The sequence below is a fragment of the Panthera onca genome, chromosome F1 (assembly GCF_046562875.1).
Source record: "Panthera onca isolate mPanOnc1 chromosome F1, mPanOnc1 haplotype 2, whole genome shotgun sequence".
NCBI classification, from domain to species: Eukaryota; Metazoa; Chordata; class Mammalia; order Carnivora; family Felidae; genus Panthera; species Panthera onca.
Window position 1 is genome coordinate 67,882,173 of NC_138355.1, and position 14,895 is coordinate 67,897,067.

Consider the following 14,895-nt stretch of genomic DNA (forward strand, 5'->3'; position numbering starts at 1 on the left):
TTGCACTAGAGCTGTCTCCTTGGTGAGTCTCGTATATCCACATGTGCGTAAGGAGGCTGACCCATCCGGCCACCGCATTCCACCGCCTGTGAAGTGACACGTACGTGGCGCATTCACGAGTGTGGGGCTCTCTGAAGACCTCTTTGGGGAACTAAATGTATCAGCTCCACTTCCCAACTCACTTTGGCTATCTCGGATCTGGGTAATTAGCGTGTGTGAAGCCTGAGCAGAAACATGTGTCTTGCCTTCCCTTCCTCATTTCTGCATGGCTGAATTCATTGTCCGTCAACAGTTGGGTGCCTACTTCCTCAGTGTGATCACTTGTCCAGATGCAGTCTGGACACCTCCAAGTTCCTATCACTACGGCCTTCTGAAGGGGGAAATTGTACTGATTTGTAAGAAAGGTGTAAGGTTTTAGGGATATTTGGCCTCGCGTGGAAAAGGGGCAGAACTTGCCAGATGTCTTCCTATCTGTAAAATGGGTGACATTAAATGATCATCATTAACCAGATTGGGGAATCTGCCAATTCACCTGCCAGCCTTCTCCCGCTCCAGGGCAGTCCAAGTGGTGGCTCCCTGGTGGTCTAGTGGTTAGGATTCGGTCTCAAGGGCAGTCCAAGTGTCCCCACTGAGGATGGATTGAGAGCGTATGTCCGACAGGCAGCTCGGGGAACCCTAATGGTAGAGGAGCCAAGAAGGGAGATCCTCATATTTACAGAGCATTACCTGAAAGAGTGAAAGCTTTGCCTCCTCGCTGCAGCTGCCTTATCTTTGGCCTTATCTGGCTTCCCTGAGAACACCATGGAATCCCATCTGGGCCATGAGGTTCAAGGAAAACACTCTCATGGGCCTGCTTCTCAGAAAGCGCCACTGGAGATCCTCTCTTTGGGGGTCCTGCTCACTGTAGCAGGCCCATTCCCTAAAGCTGTACCCAACAGTCGACTCATTTTTATAGATCTCTGAATTTTTGCACATATTCTCCCTGCCAGGAAGTTCCACAACTGTCCAGGGCTTTATAAGATTGGTGCCCATATTGAAAACAGTGGGTCCCCCTGAGTTCCTATAGTTCGATGCTGCAGAAAATTATGGGGTGATTTTCCCAAAGTAATGTTTGCAACAATAAAGAATGTGTGTGAAAGGTATACCCATCCTTTGTCTTTTTTTAAAAAAAATGTAGTTTAAGGGTGCCTGAGTGGCTCAGTCGGTTAAGCATCCAACTCTTGATTTCAGTTCAGGTCATGATCTCACAGTTCATGGGCTTGAGTCCTGCATTGGGCTCCTTGCTGTCAGTGCAGAGCATGCTGGGGATTCTCTCTCTTTCCCTCTCTCTCTGCCCCTCCCCTGAGCTCTCTCTCTCTCTCTCTCTCTCTCTCTCTCAAATAAATAAACTTAAAAAAAAATTGAATGAAAAATAAAATGTGGTTTATACCATTATAACAGAGCCGGAAAAAAAATTAAGCCAACGCATTTAATTTCAAAGAGAATGTGTGACTAATTCTCACCCAACACAAATCATGTCTGAACAGAGTGAAGCTGAGGCCCACACCTTAGGCTTAGTCACCGCAGCGTAGCCATTATCTTTAGAAGTCAGCGCCTACCAGGTCAGGGCAGTAACACCAGGCTCCCAACTCCTTTAGGGAGAAAGCTTGATCCCAAGGACCCATCCCTTCTCTCCCCAACGAAGGACTGTTTTGCGTCAGAACATCCCTCAAAGGAATCCTTCTCTTGCTCCAGAATGTTCTTTGCCTCTGTAAAGACACAGAACCCCCCTTGTCACACCCGTCCTCCTCCTCCCCATCCAGAGTTCAGCCATCCCGGAGCAGACTCCTTGCTGGCACAGACATGGAATCGGGCATGAGGGGACCAGCTCAAGCTCAGTCACTATAGAAGCACATGTTGTGTGAAGGCGCAGGTTTCGGCACAGCTGTCCTGCTAGAAGAGGAAGTGTCCTACATCAACCCCCGTTTCCATCTTCTCGGCAGATCTCATCCGTGTACAGGCAGCAAACACCAGTCGTGGAACAGGAAACCCGGCTGACTCATCCAGGGTAACTGATAACAGCCCAGAGCACCCCACATCCCCCACCGCCGATCACACTCTGCGACGTCTCCCACGGGACACTTGTGTCTGCAGTGAGGGCATCGCAATGGCTCTTCCGGAGCCACGGCTCGGCTGTGCTGGACCCGTGCTCTGAGCCAGAGCACATCTGATGAGAGGAACAGTGTGCACGCCCCGAGACCCCCTCCTCTGCACTCCCCTTGTGCAGCTCTTGGGTCCAGGACCAGCTTCCCACCGCGTGTCCCCCATGGCTGCAACGTCACGATCCCGGGATTACTTACCGTAGACTTATTTCCACTTAAGCCTCCTGAGAGAAGAGGGCTTAATCATCATAAAATCAACTGTTTTTCTCTCTTGCTTAGGAAAGCAAATTTAGCAAATATTATGGCCTGGGAATAAATTAGAGAATAACGGCTAACTTAATCAAGGGAGGCACAGTCTAGAAGCTCTATGAAGTCCTGAAGTGAGTGAGTTTTGCTGTATAGTAGGAAATGGGAAAGCAGCATGTACTCTTGTTTCCTTAGATACAAAGGTTTCTTAAAATTCTCACCCTAGACAAAGAATAGGAAGAGAGAATTTAGGGAGAGGGAGCTAGGGGGAGATTATAGACTTTAATATTGAGAGAGAGAAGGAGAGCACCTGTCGGGAGTGGGGGGGGGGGTGGGGAGAGGGAAGGAAGGGAGAGAGCGAGCGAGCCCTTCACTCAGTACAGCAGGAATTAGGGGAATGACATAGTCCCTGTGATCTAATTATCCCCTGTGTGTGATTTGTGACCTTGCTAATGTACGAACCTGGGGCAAAATAGCATGGTTCGCCCAAGAGTGGTGTTTTGAATATCTGATCAGCAGTAGTGACATGATAGAGAGGGTGAGCGTCTCGAACTTGAGAAGATGAGGCAGGAATAGACAGGAATAGGAATAGGAAATAGGAAATAGGAAATAGGAATAGGAAAAAAAACAAAGGGTGCCAGAACATCTAACGCGTTGTTTTTGCCGCTAACGGAAACTAACTTTCTGTAACGTTTGCCCGTCACAAAGTCCATTTTGCTTTTAACTGGCCTCACCCAACCTTCAAACCGACTCTTTCTAGACTCATATAATTTTTAATCCTGATTTCATAGGTGGAAAAACTGAGGATCAGGGTTCAGTGACCTCACAAAGCTCCCTATAAGGTTTTGTATTCCTTCCTCCCTGCCCTGTGACCCAGACTGAAGGATTGAGAAGGATCACAGACGGAACGCCCCAACCCCACAGTAACTTCTCTTTTTCTAGTAAAAGCTGCCCGTCCCTTTTTGTCCCCTCAGGTCAGAGGTAATGGTGTTCCCACCCAGTAAGCACCCCACTCTCCTTTCTCTATCCTGGGCCTTCCTTATGCCAGGCACATCCTTACTCCCCAGCATCTGTGGTGGTTTTAAAACTATGTCCCAAAATAACTCTCCTCTCCTTGATTGTGGGTTAACTCACTTGTACTGAGGGGAATACAGCCCAACTGAGGTGTATGGTTTCCAAGATCGGACTGCAGGAAGACTGACTTCCACGCTAGGCCCTTTCCCCCTCTGCGCTGGTCGCTCCCTGTTGGGGAAGCAGGCGCCATGTGGTGTAGAAAGGCCCACGTGGTGAGGAGTGAAGTAGCCGGTGAGGATCAGAGGCCCCCAACCCAACAGAATGGACCCTGATGATGACCACGTGGGCCAGCGTGGACACAGGGTCTTTTCCTGGTCAAGCCTGAGGTGAAGATCCTCCCTGATTTTTGACCCACAGAAAGCGTGAGATACGAAGGGCTTGTGTTCAAAGCTGGGGGGTTTTGAGGTGCTTGGCCTGCAGCGGTGGGTAACTTCTAAGTCATCCTTCATTCACATTTTCCTTAAAACAGCAGCAGCAATGGCAACACCACAAGGTGCCATGCTCCTGTCCCCCTGGGGATGTCAGGAAATGTCTTCCCAACAAGGCTTACCACCTGCCTGACTGTGTCACGTCTCCTCCTGGTGAGGAGCAAGGCACCCACAGGAAGCTTCTCCACCGAGCTCTCCTTGGGTCTCAGGAGCAATGCCCCCCACCCGTCTGGCTCCCTAGGTTATATGTTTAGGGACGCCGCCTTTGTTCCAGCAACAGAGGACAGCGTTTTTATTGGTTTAATTACCTGAACCGGGATATGATCAGAAATAAATGTGTTTACTTCGGTATGTCGTTTCAGTCGTACAGTCCTTCCTTTCTCTTTTAACCGTTCTCCTTCCCGCCGAGCTGTCCTGTTCATGCCTCCAAGGAAAGAGAAGCTACACCCTCCTAAAGGGACATTCTGTTGCCTGATGTGTGTAAGGAATTGTGGCACTGGATTGTTTGTTCTGTAAGCCGAGCATCGTTGCGGAGCTGCTGGAGGAACCGTTCCCTTCCAGGCTTAGGGCTGGAGTGTCACCAGCAGACCAAGGACAGTCAGTGGTTCAAGTGGTTGTGGATTTCGAAACGGTGTGAGATGGAGACTCTGGCCTGTGGCAGAGTGGAGATCCAGTTCTCCGGTCTTGAGGAAGTTGCCAGGTTGTCGACAAAGGAAGTCCTGGATGTTGGGTGTTGGGTGTTAGAATGAAGCCCTTCCCCTGGAATCAAGACATCCGCTAGGGAAATTAGGAGCTCAAAGAGGGTATCTGTGAAGATGGATGGATTGAGCCCATCTCAAGAGGACGGGGAGTAGGCTTTGACACTGGGAACAAGCTAGCTATGTTGACCGGAATCTGTGATTCACCAACCTATTTATAAGCGTTTCATCCTAGTGTTTGTTCCTCTGTCTCCAGTAAAAACTTTTCGTGTGCTGCTGTATCAGTTCCCCCTTTTTTGTTGATCACACACTATAAGTAAGACTTGAAAGTTCAAGAACATCTGGGGCTGTGGCTTCCCCCACAGCTTCGTCTCCAACATCTATCCCTCTGATTAATTCATAATGAGAGCCGTACAACTGCTTACAGAATGGAGGAATCCGGGTGTATCCAGGGTCATGAGAAGTCCAGGAAGTTGCCTGAGTTAGGGCTCCTGGTCGTGAACAACAAGAGCCACTGTGGCTACTGTGGCAACGTGACCGTTCACCTCGACTTAACCATGCCGTGCAATAAACCACCCCAAACTCTGTGAAACAATAATCATTTATTTGGTACATGAGTCCATGGGTTTGGAGGTTTAGGGAGTTTATTTTTCTGAAATCTCAACTAGTGATTAACAGCAAGTCAGCTGGGTTTTAGACGATAGTATCATCTGAGTCACAAATGGGATGATGGGAATTAACACATTTTAAGATCTTTGTCTTATTTGTATAATTTTAGATTGGCCTAAATCAATTGTGATGTCTCTCTCTTTTAATTCTAAAACTCCATTCGTAGTAACATATAATATCAATAATTCCCTGAGTAGTTTTTAAAATCATTTTTCACAGCATATTTTTGCGTAATATAAAATATTTTCCGTAAAACATGTTACTTTAGATCAATATATTACAACTAAAGGTTACATTGTAAGTTAATCCTATAAAGTCTTTATTTTTTTTAAGTTTATTTATTTATGTTTGGGGGGGGGCGAGAGCGGGAGTGGGGGAGGAGCTGAGAGAGAGAGGGAGAGAGAGAATTTTAAGCAGGCTTCACACTCAGCCTAGAGCCCGATGCAGGGCCCAATCCCCTAGAACTGTGAAATCATGACCTGGGCTGATCAAGAGTTGGATGCTCAATCAGCTGAGCCACCCAAGTACCCCTGAAAGTCTTTATTATATATATGTTAGATATGTATCTAATATATATCTAAAAAGAAAAATTTGACTTGTCCACATTTAATAAATGCTCCATATTATTGAATTAACTTTAAAATAATTATGTGAGAAAGAACATGATTTATGGACAGATTTGTAATGACATTTTATATACTTATTTCATTAAGGGATAAAAATAGATGCATTAAAATGAAGATTGAAATTTAACTACTTTTTACTAGATCAGAAACACACAATTCCTTTGATGGTTTTGATTTATGGCTCTGAGGGTTAGAGTCTAAGAAAACCCCACACGCTGTTTTTTTTTTTTTTTTTTAAATAATATTCATGCTTAGTTTCCAAGTACTTACTTTCCAAAGATTTAGTTAATTGCTGAAGACATCTTGATGTTCTATAGAATATTTATTAGATTAGGATCCTTTTGGTGATCAATATGGATAAATTTCAAAACTAGAATACAGATGTATATTTAGAATAATACCATATAGTTGTAAATATAGACATATGTGCTAATGTATAAACAGGCAAAGGAATAACAGGCACAGCACACAGGAAGGAAGGGAAGGATGGGTGAGTTCCTGATTATATCCATTAATGCTATAACCTTAAAAAAAGAGACAGGAAAGGGGTGCCTGGGTAGCTCAGTCGGTTAAGTGTTCGACTCTTGATTTCAGCTCAGTTTGTGATCTCGTGGCTCATGAGTTTGAGCCCGGCATTGGGCTCTGCACTGTTGGGATTCTCTCTCTCCCTAATCTCTCTCTGCCCTCATCCTGCTCAAGCACTCTCTCTCAAAATAAATAAATAAACCTGAAAAAGAATTTTTTTAAAGAGATAGGGAACAATTATGACCAATATGGCATAGAGAACACATGACACTTGATCTGTAATTTTGTAACTTTTCTCCACTTCTTTGTAAGTTTAAACTTTTCACAGTTCTTGTCTTTTATTTTTAAAGAGTCTTCAGGTGAATCCTGAGTGATCGTTTTTATGTTCCTCACTAGCATGTGCTAAATCAACATGAGCGTTCCTTATGAACCGTAACTTTCACCCATGACTTACTGTGGATGGAAATGAAACAAATACATAAGCAAAAAAACAAAAAACAACTACGTAAAATGGGATAATGGTCAAAAACACCAGCTCATCTTGCAGTGATAAGCTCTCAGAGTGGTTGAGCCATGAGCAGGCATTTCTGAGCTCCAATAACCTCCGGCCCTGCTCATATGCTTTCCCCCTCAGAGGTCTCCAGCGGGCTCCATTTTAAAGGAACCAGGCCAAGAAATGGAAGACCTCCCTGCTGGCTTCCGTTTCAAAGCACCCACCCACCCACACACACACCCACCCTGGTGAATGATGTCAGTCGTCTGGTAAGTACCAGTCCTTCATATTTCCATATTGAACCAAGACCTGGAGACACTGACAGTAAATGTCAGAGGCTGTACCCTCATGAAGACAGAGAGCCTGTCTCCTTGTCTGACACACTCAGGAGAAAACAGCAAAAGAGAAGCTAAAAAAAAAAGAAAGAAAAAAGACTGTTGTTGGAGGGAGAGGGTCAGAGGCTGGGTGGTGTGCATCTCCCCCTTGCTCAGACCCCTGCAGCTCTGGAGGGTCCCCTTGGCCCTGAGTATTCCCAGGGGAGGGAGGCACATTCAGGTAGGTACCCAGTCCTGGGTGGAAGCTCCCAAGCTAGAAAAACAGGGAGACATTAGAAGTTTTTTGCTCTTGTTTGTTTGTTGGTCGATGGGGGAGAGAGACATGTACGTGGAGCCAGGAAGAGGTGGTGGGAAAATGGGAGAAGTGGTTTTCTGAGCACCAGGGCCAGAGAAAGGAGAGTTGGTGTGGCCGGCTGGACGGGAACACTGTTCCTTTTGGTTCAAGAGAATGAGAAACGGTCTTGTGGGTTCACAAACCAGTTTCCTGTACGCAAAGGGTGGGAGTGACTGAAGAAAGAGGCAGGCAGTTTTCCTAAAGCAGGGGAATGAGGGAGCTCATCTGAGAGGCTTGTCCAGGGCGGACAGAAGCAAGATGAGTAGATCCCTGCACCTGCCTCCCAGAGTCTGAAAAGTGTACAGAGAATGCTTAACTGGGCTCAGCCCCATGTGCTGCCTATATGCTCTCAACACCACATCTGTGTCCAGGCTGTGCCCTTGGAACAGCCCCCACTGTGCAAACAGGAGGCAGAGCATTCGGGACACAAGGAGCCTCTGATTTCCTGAGTCCTGCTCACAGATCAAGTGGCGTCACCTCTTCCTGAAGACCTCCTCCAACATTTCTTCCCCCAGAAGAGAAAATGCTGCCCGAGTATCTAGCTGGACTGTCCTCATGGCCTGGGTTATGTTACTTCCACGTGAAAAGAGCCACCATGGAAAGAGCCCCAGCATTGTTCAGAGATCCAGCCCCCCCCTTCTTTCTGTGTGCTCTTCAGTTATATACTCCTTGTGCCTCAGTTTCCTCATTATAAAATAGAAATTAAAGACAGCCAAGCTACCTCATAGAATTGGTATAATGATTGGATGAGAGTAATTATGAGGTCAGATATTTAAAATGTTGTAAAAATATTAGTAGCTGCAAAAATAAAAGCTCTTGTCTCCCATAGTAAGTTTCCCAAAGCAGGCACATGTTCTGGTTTCTCTTCACATGTGAGTTCTGACTAGGGCACAAACTCTATAGAGAAACGATTGGTAATGTAGAAGAAGAATTAGGATAGTCTGAAAATTCCATTTGTGACGCTCTGGTCTTGGGAGATGAGGAAAGAATATCCTTAAAATCTTATGATGATGATCTCATCTTGGGGAAAGGAAAAGCAAGTTTTTCTGGATGTGCTTTGTTTGAAAGGTAACAGTAAATTACAGGTGAATGTGTATTGTCAGTTATACTTGTCCAGAGGCTTTTATTCCTTATATCCTCCTACCAAGGAAGGAAGGAACAAAGAAGGGAGGGAGGGAGAAAGGGAGGGAGGCAGGGAGGGAGATGAATATACAATGGCTAAACTCCCATCTCCATCCTATAAGGAGGGAAGTCCGTAGGATTTGGATCTCAGCATCTGAGGTGACAGCTGTAGTGACATTGAACCAGTGGAGGTATGGCCCTCCTGGTGACTAGAGGTTGGAAAGGGTGTGACACAAAGGAGGTGTTTTTCATCAACCAATACAAGTTTTCTATTTCTTACTCAAAGAGGAGGTATGATAGAGACTCAGGAAAATCAAGACATCGTCCCAAAGAAATATTTAACACCACATTTGTTTATCATCAGCCAAATCCAAATCCTACATGGAAAATTCTCTCATTCTGAGGGGGATGTTGAGGCCCAGGGACCAGGTAAGAGAGAAAGGGACAGACAGGGCAGCACAGCTTTCATTCACGACTCTCAGTACATCAACTTATTTTTTTGTTTGTTTTCTACCCCCCCCCCCACCCCACCCCCATCAGAACTGAGTTGATGGAAGCAGCCGATTGACTTAGCAGAAACAACTTACCCCATGAGCTCTTTAATATCTCTCACATACAAATAATATAACTTATATTTGGAACTCCTGTGTAAATTCCAGTAAGCTCTATGTGCAGCTAGAACATGTAAACGTAAGTCAGCGTGAAGTTGGTAGGATAATTTTTATCTTGTCTCTTATCTACAGACATTGCTTCCATGTCCCGATTCTAGAGAAATCCTACACACCAACCTCACCTGTGGCTAAAGCCTGTTGTGACGCAGCACCTAGCCCAAGGCAATAAGCTCTTGTATATGCACATAAAATTGGGGGGGGGGGCATAATCTATCAATTGGACAAGGAGAGGGTGTTGTCAGGCTGCTCTAAGCCCTTCTGGCCTCAGTCCATTTGCGCCATCTGGAGTCAGCCTCTGGCACCGTGAAACTCCTAAGTAGAGGAGAAGCCCCACGTGAGAAAAAGATACTCAGTTGGATGGAGAGAAAGGTCACCTGGGCCAGGAGCTGGATTCCTTAGGGTGCAGATTTCATACAGCTAGCCCTTTGATGGGGGGATCTGGGATTAGTTTTACAGGTCTACATGCTCTTCTCAGAGGAGATATGTACCACCTGTTGTGATGACGGCATCCTAAACTGGCAGGTTCTGAGTTTTCCTTTTTATTCTTATAACTTTGTATTTGGGCATAATTTTGGACCCACAGAAAAGTTTCAGGAATCATACCAAAAAAAAGTTTCCATGTACTTAAAAATATGGTGGTAAAATACACCTAGTAGAAAACTTACCATTTTTGCCATTTTTGAGTGTACATCAGGGGTATTATGTACATTCACAATGTTGTGTAACCGTCATCACTGTGTATTTCCAGAGTCTTTTCCTCATTCCAAGCAGGAACTCTGTCCCCCCTTAAACACTAACTCTCTATTTCCCCCTCTTTCCCAGCCCCTGGTAACCTCTCTTTGCTTTCTATCTCTGTAAAATTGCCTATTCTAGGTACCTCGTATAAGTGGAATCATTTAATATGTGTCCTTTTGTGTCTGACTTACTACACTTGGTGCAGCGTTTTAAAGGTTTATCCATGTTGTAGTGTGGATCAGAGTTTCGTTTCTTTTTAAGGATGAGTAACATTGTACGTACATGCCACCTTTTGTTTATCCATGCCTCTGTTGATGGACATTTGGGTTATTTCCACCTTTTGGTTATTGACTATGTTATGACCATCGGTGTACAAGTATCTGTGAGGGTCCCCGTTTGTAATCTTTTGAGTATATACTTAGGAGTGGAATTGCTTGATCCGTGTTTAACTTTGTGAGGAGCCACTGAACTGTTTTCCACAGTCCCTGCAATATTTCACATTCCTATCAGCAGTAAACAAGGGCTCCAATTTCTCCACGTCCTTGCCAACCCTTGTTATTTTCCTTTTTTTTTTTTTTAATTTTAGTGACCCTCCTAATGGGTGTGAGCTGGTATCTCATGATGGTTTTGATTTTCATCTCCCTGATGGTTAGCCAGTGATATTGAACATCTTTTCGTGTACTTATATTGGCCATTTGTTTATCTTTTTTGGAGAAATGACTTCAAATTCTTCACCCAGTTTTGAATTGCCTTTTTTTTTAGTTGTAGGAGTTCTTTATATATTCACAATACCAATCCCCAATCAGATACATGATTTGCAAATATTTTCTCCCATTATGTGGGTTGACTTTTCACTTTTTTGATAGTGTTTTTGATGCCCAAAAGTTTTTAATTTTGATGAAGTTCAATTTATCTATTTTGTCTTCTGTTGCCTGTGCTTTGATGCATATCCAGGCAGTCATTGCCAAATCCAATGTCACAAAGATTTTTCCTATGTCTTCTAAGAGTTTTTTTTTTAAGTAGACTTTACACCTAGCATGGAGCCCAACATGGGGACTGAATTTATGACCCTGAGATCAAGACCTGAGCTGAGATCAAGAGTCAGACACTTAACCAACTAAGCCACCCACCCAGGTGCCCCTTCTAAGTTTTATAGTTTGAGCTTTTGCATTAGGTCTTTAATTCATTTTGACCAGGGACCAGGTCAAAATTTTTGCATGTGGTGTATAGTAAGGGTTCATCTTCACTCTTTTGCATGTGCATATCCAGTTTTCCCAGCACCATGTGTTGAAAAGAGTGTCCTTTCCCCTTTGAATGACCTTGTACCCTTATTGAAAATCAACTGGGCTCTCTGGTCTATTTCACTGGGCTCCACTTTTGTCCTTATGCCCCATATACTTTTCACTGGGATTTACCAAATGTTAATATTTTACCATTTTTGCTTTCTAGCTCTTCTGTACACACACACACACACACACACACACACACACACACACACACGTGAATGTGTGCATAGATATACATGTGTATTTTTTATCTACTTTTTTTTTTTGAATTGCTGAGAGTTAGTTGCAGACATGATGCTCCTTTATCCCTAAATACTTTAGTGTGAATTTCCTAAAAGCAAGGATATTCTCTTATATCATACATTCTTAGTAGGGGTAACACCAACCTCAAGGGGGAAAAACTGATTATATGGGCAAAAAGTTTTTAGATATTATGAATGACCTGTGGCTATCCAAAGCTCAGCCCTACCCAACAAAATCATATTTCTTAGTATTTAATGTACCTTATGAGGGAGAGATTCATTTAACTATCACTTAATTAATTAATATTTCTCCTTTGGCTGTACAGTAATAAGAAAAAGTTAAGAATTGTCACACAACAATTCTCAAAATCAGGAAATTAACATTGATACAATAATCTATAAATTTTATGCTGTTCTGTTTTTACATTTCACCAGGAACACCACAGAAGTGATGTGTTCATCACGTGCCCTTTTTCCATCTTGCCCTTCAGAGTAAAACACTATTCTAGGCACTGGGCATACAGCAGAGAACAAGGTATTGCTCATGTAGCTGACATTCTAGACGGGAGTTTACTAAGCACTGAGAAAGGATTGCCCATGGGAGAAAAAGCTTAGGGGTAACACTGGAACAGACTAGCCTTGCTCTTTACAGCCCATTTGATTGAGCAAAGTCTGTAGGAAACAGATTTATTTCCAACCTAAAGAACACACACTCTCTCTCATACACATGCTTGCGCACGCGCGCACACACACACACACACACACACACACACACACACACACAGTATTAGAGATGAAGTGGGTTTCTCAGGGAGAAACTTAGTTTCCTATGATTCAAAGGACTTTCCTATGAGTCAAGGGTCAGCATTTGACCTCTGCCATGACAGACCCCCCCTTTTTTGAGTATTGAGCTGGTCTCTATGCCTTGAACAAATAAAAATTCTATCAACTTCACTATTCTCATCTGAAAAATGGAGAATAAAAATAATACATACTTAAAGAGCTATTGTAAAAATTAAATGTAGTAATGCATGAAAGAAGCATTTAGCTTAGTGCCTAGCTGAATGATTATGGATTATTATATTTTTTAAGAAAACGCTATTCACGTAACTTATTATTTTTCTAGAAGATTGTTCACTAAACAAGGCTTTTCAAAGCAAGGTCAGTGTGAGGAAGCTTGCACTAAGTCTATTAACTAGTATTTCAATATGTCAGTTTTTAATTGTTATTTTTAATTCATGAATGTCAAGGTTGCATACACAATGGTTTTCTATATGTGTAACCGGGCACCTGGGTGCCTTATGTCAGGCCAGTTTGGGAGAAGTCTGATTTCTATTATGGTCATGTTTGTGTACCTGCCTGAGCTCCAGATGAACAGAAAAGAGCTCATGGCATTAAGGTTCTGTTTAGACTCAAGGGTGGATTTACTGAGAAGCTAATGAAACTTAAGCTTCGCCCTCATTTGCACAGAAAATAAACATTCATTTTCATGGATTCAGAGCCTGAACCCTCCCCTAGTTACATGCCTATTCACAGAACCGGGGTCAAGTTCTGGCCATCTGTTTCACTCCACAGGAAAAATCTTGGTTTTACGATCTCATCTCAGCCTCTTGCATCAGAATTTCAGAATTTCGTGGTGTGACATACAACTTTTCCCTTGTCTCTGGAGCACAGCTTCTATTCAATAACAAAATGCCTCTTTAGACCATTTGCATCACAAGGTCGAGTTCCCACTTTCTCTTCTCTTGGACGCCCCAGGAGATGGCTTGCTGAGGGACACATAAGCAAAGAGATTCAAAGCTGCTGTGCATTTCTTATGCCCTGAATGTGGGTGGCCCTCTGGAAATAGAAGAGAATGGAGAAGGTGGAGACAGGCTGAGCAAGGTGCCCTAGACGGTGACCTATCAAGCAGTGTGCAGGGGTACCGTGACGAGGACAGGGGATTGCTGAAGAATTTCAAGAGAATGATCAGATATCAACACTGACACAGTTTGCCATGTGGTGCTATATATATATAATGGAATGGTTCTCCATCCTCTCCTTCTGTTAGTTCTTCTTCTGCTAGAGGAACAAGTATCTGGCAGACTTGCGCGTTTGTGGCAAATTAGAGAAATGGGCTGGATTCCTTTTCTGTGTTGGTACGGGATCAAGAAAAGACAGGAGCTAGAGGAAGGAAGGGCAAGGCAGAAATGGAATCAAGAAACTAGAGTTAAGAGCAAGCCTAAAAATAAGAACCCTGGTGAATTTGCAGAAATTAAAACAGGGTGTTGGACTTCCCATCAGACGTAGAATGGTAGGCTTGAGTCGATTTTAAGCAATTATATGTGCATGTCAAAGGCCAGATTGGCCCAGACGTCTGGGATAACTGTGTATGTGGACGAGCTGGCAAACATTTGACTTACTAATAAGTCTAGTAAATCTTGAGATTACCTCTCCTGGGTACCGGGGCTTTGGGGAGGACCAGTGGCCATTAGTGGGAGGGGGAGATTGTAAGCCTTAATCCGTGTGTGCCTCCAATTGGTTGTCCCCTTGAGAAAGACAGAAGCAGACCTGCAGAATGAAGAAACAGAATGGGCAGTGGAGGGCATGCCGTACTCACAGCTGTGGGTTCACGGGCCACCTCCGCAGTGACTTCTCCGTGACTCTGGGCTAACGGGTCACTTTTTAATTTCTTTACACACCAGCCGTTCAAACCACTGTCTCTCAAACGCAGATCAGTGTTTTAGGACTGAATCTTCCAAGTTCTCTTTCTTACGAGATGCCCAGTTTGGTTTCATCTTGCTTTGGGCAGGTGGCCTATTCCCTCAGTCATCAGCGAATGCTTTTGATGATAGCTATGACTACGCCTAATACCCTGGGTTTCCAGGGTCATTCACAACGTATTGCCTTTTTTCCCTTCCCCTAAGGAATTCTCCTTAGTATGACTTTCCCCTCTATCCAGACAGGATAGTCATTCTTCAGAGTCTTTCTTCCTGATTCTTCACCCTAATTAAGTCCCAATCAGTGATGCCTGTTGCCACTAACTCCTACTGGCAGAGTCATCCCAAACTTCAGAGATAACTACTTCTCTCGATTGTCCAGAAACTCCCACCATTTTCTTTTTCCATTCCAGATGCGTTTATTGGCTTTTGAGGGGGTAGAGATCAGGAGCTCTTCAAAATGAGGTTGGTGGAGGCTGGCATACACACCACTGATGGCTTCCTATCTGTTAGAACAAAACCCACAGGAAGTGTTGATGAAACAAACATTTTCCAGTGCTGTTAAGATAAA

The 14,895-nt window shown here is 44.0% G+C and overlaps 1 long non-coding RNA gene across 1 annotated transcript in view; it reads left to right on the forward strand.

Annotated features, from left to right (window-relative positions):
* The window catches only part of LOC144614827 (uncharacterized), a 170,587-nt gene extending 166,347 nt beyond the window's left edge, over positions 1-4,240 (forward strand). The window contains exon 4 of the long non-coding RNA XR_013553052.2: positions 1,803-4,240. This is a non-coding gene — a long non-coding RNA (uncharacterized LOC144614827). The remainder of the gene's footprint in view (positions 1-1,802) is intronic.
* Positions 4,241-14,895: the final 10,655 nt, after the last annotated feature.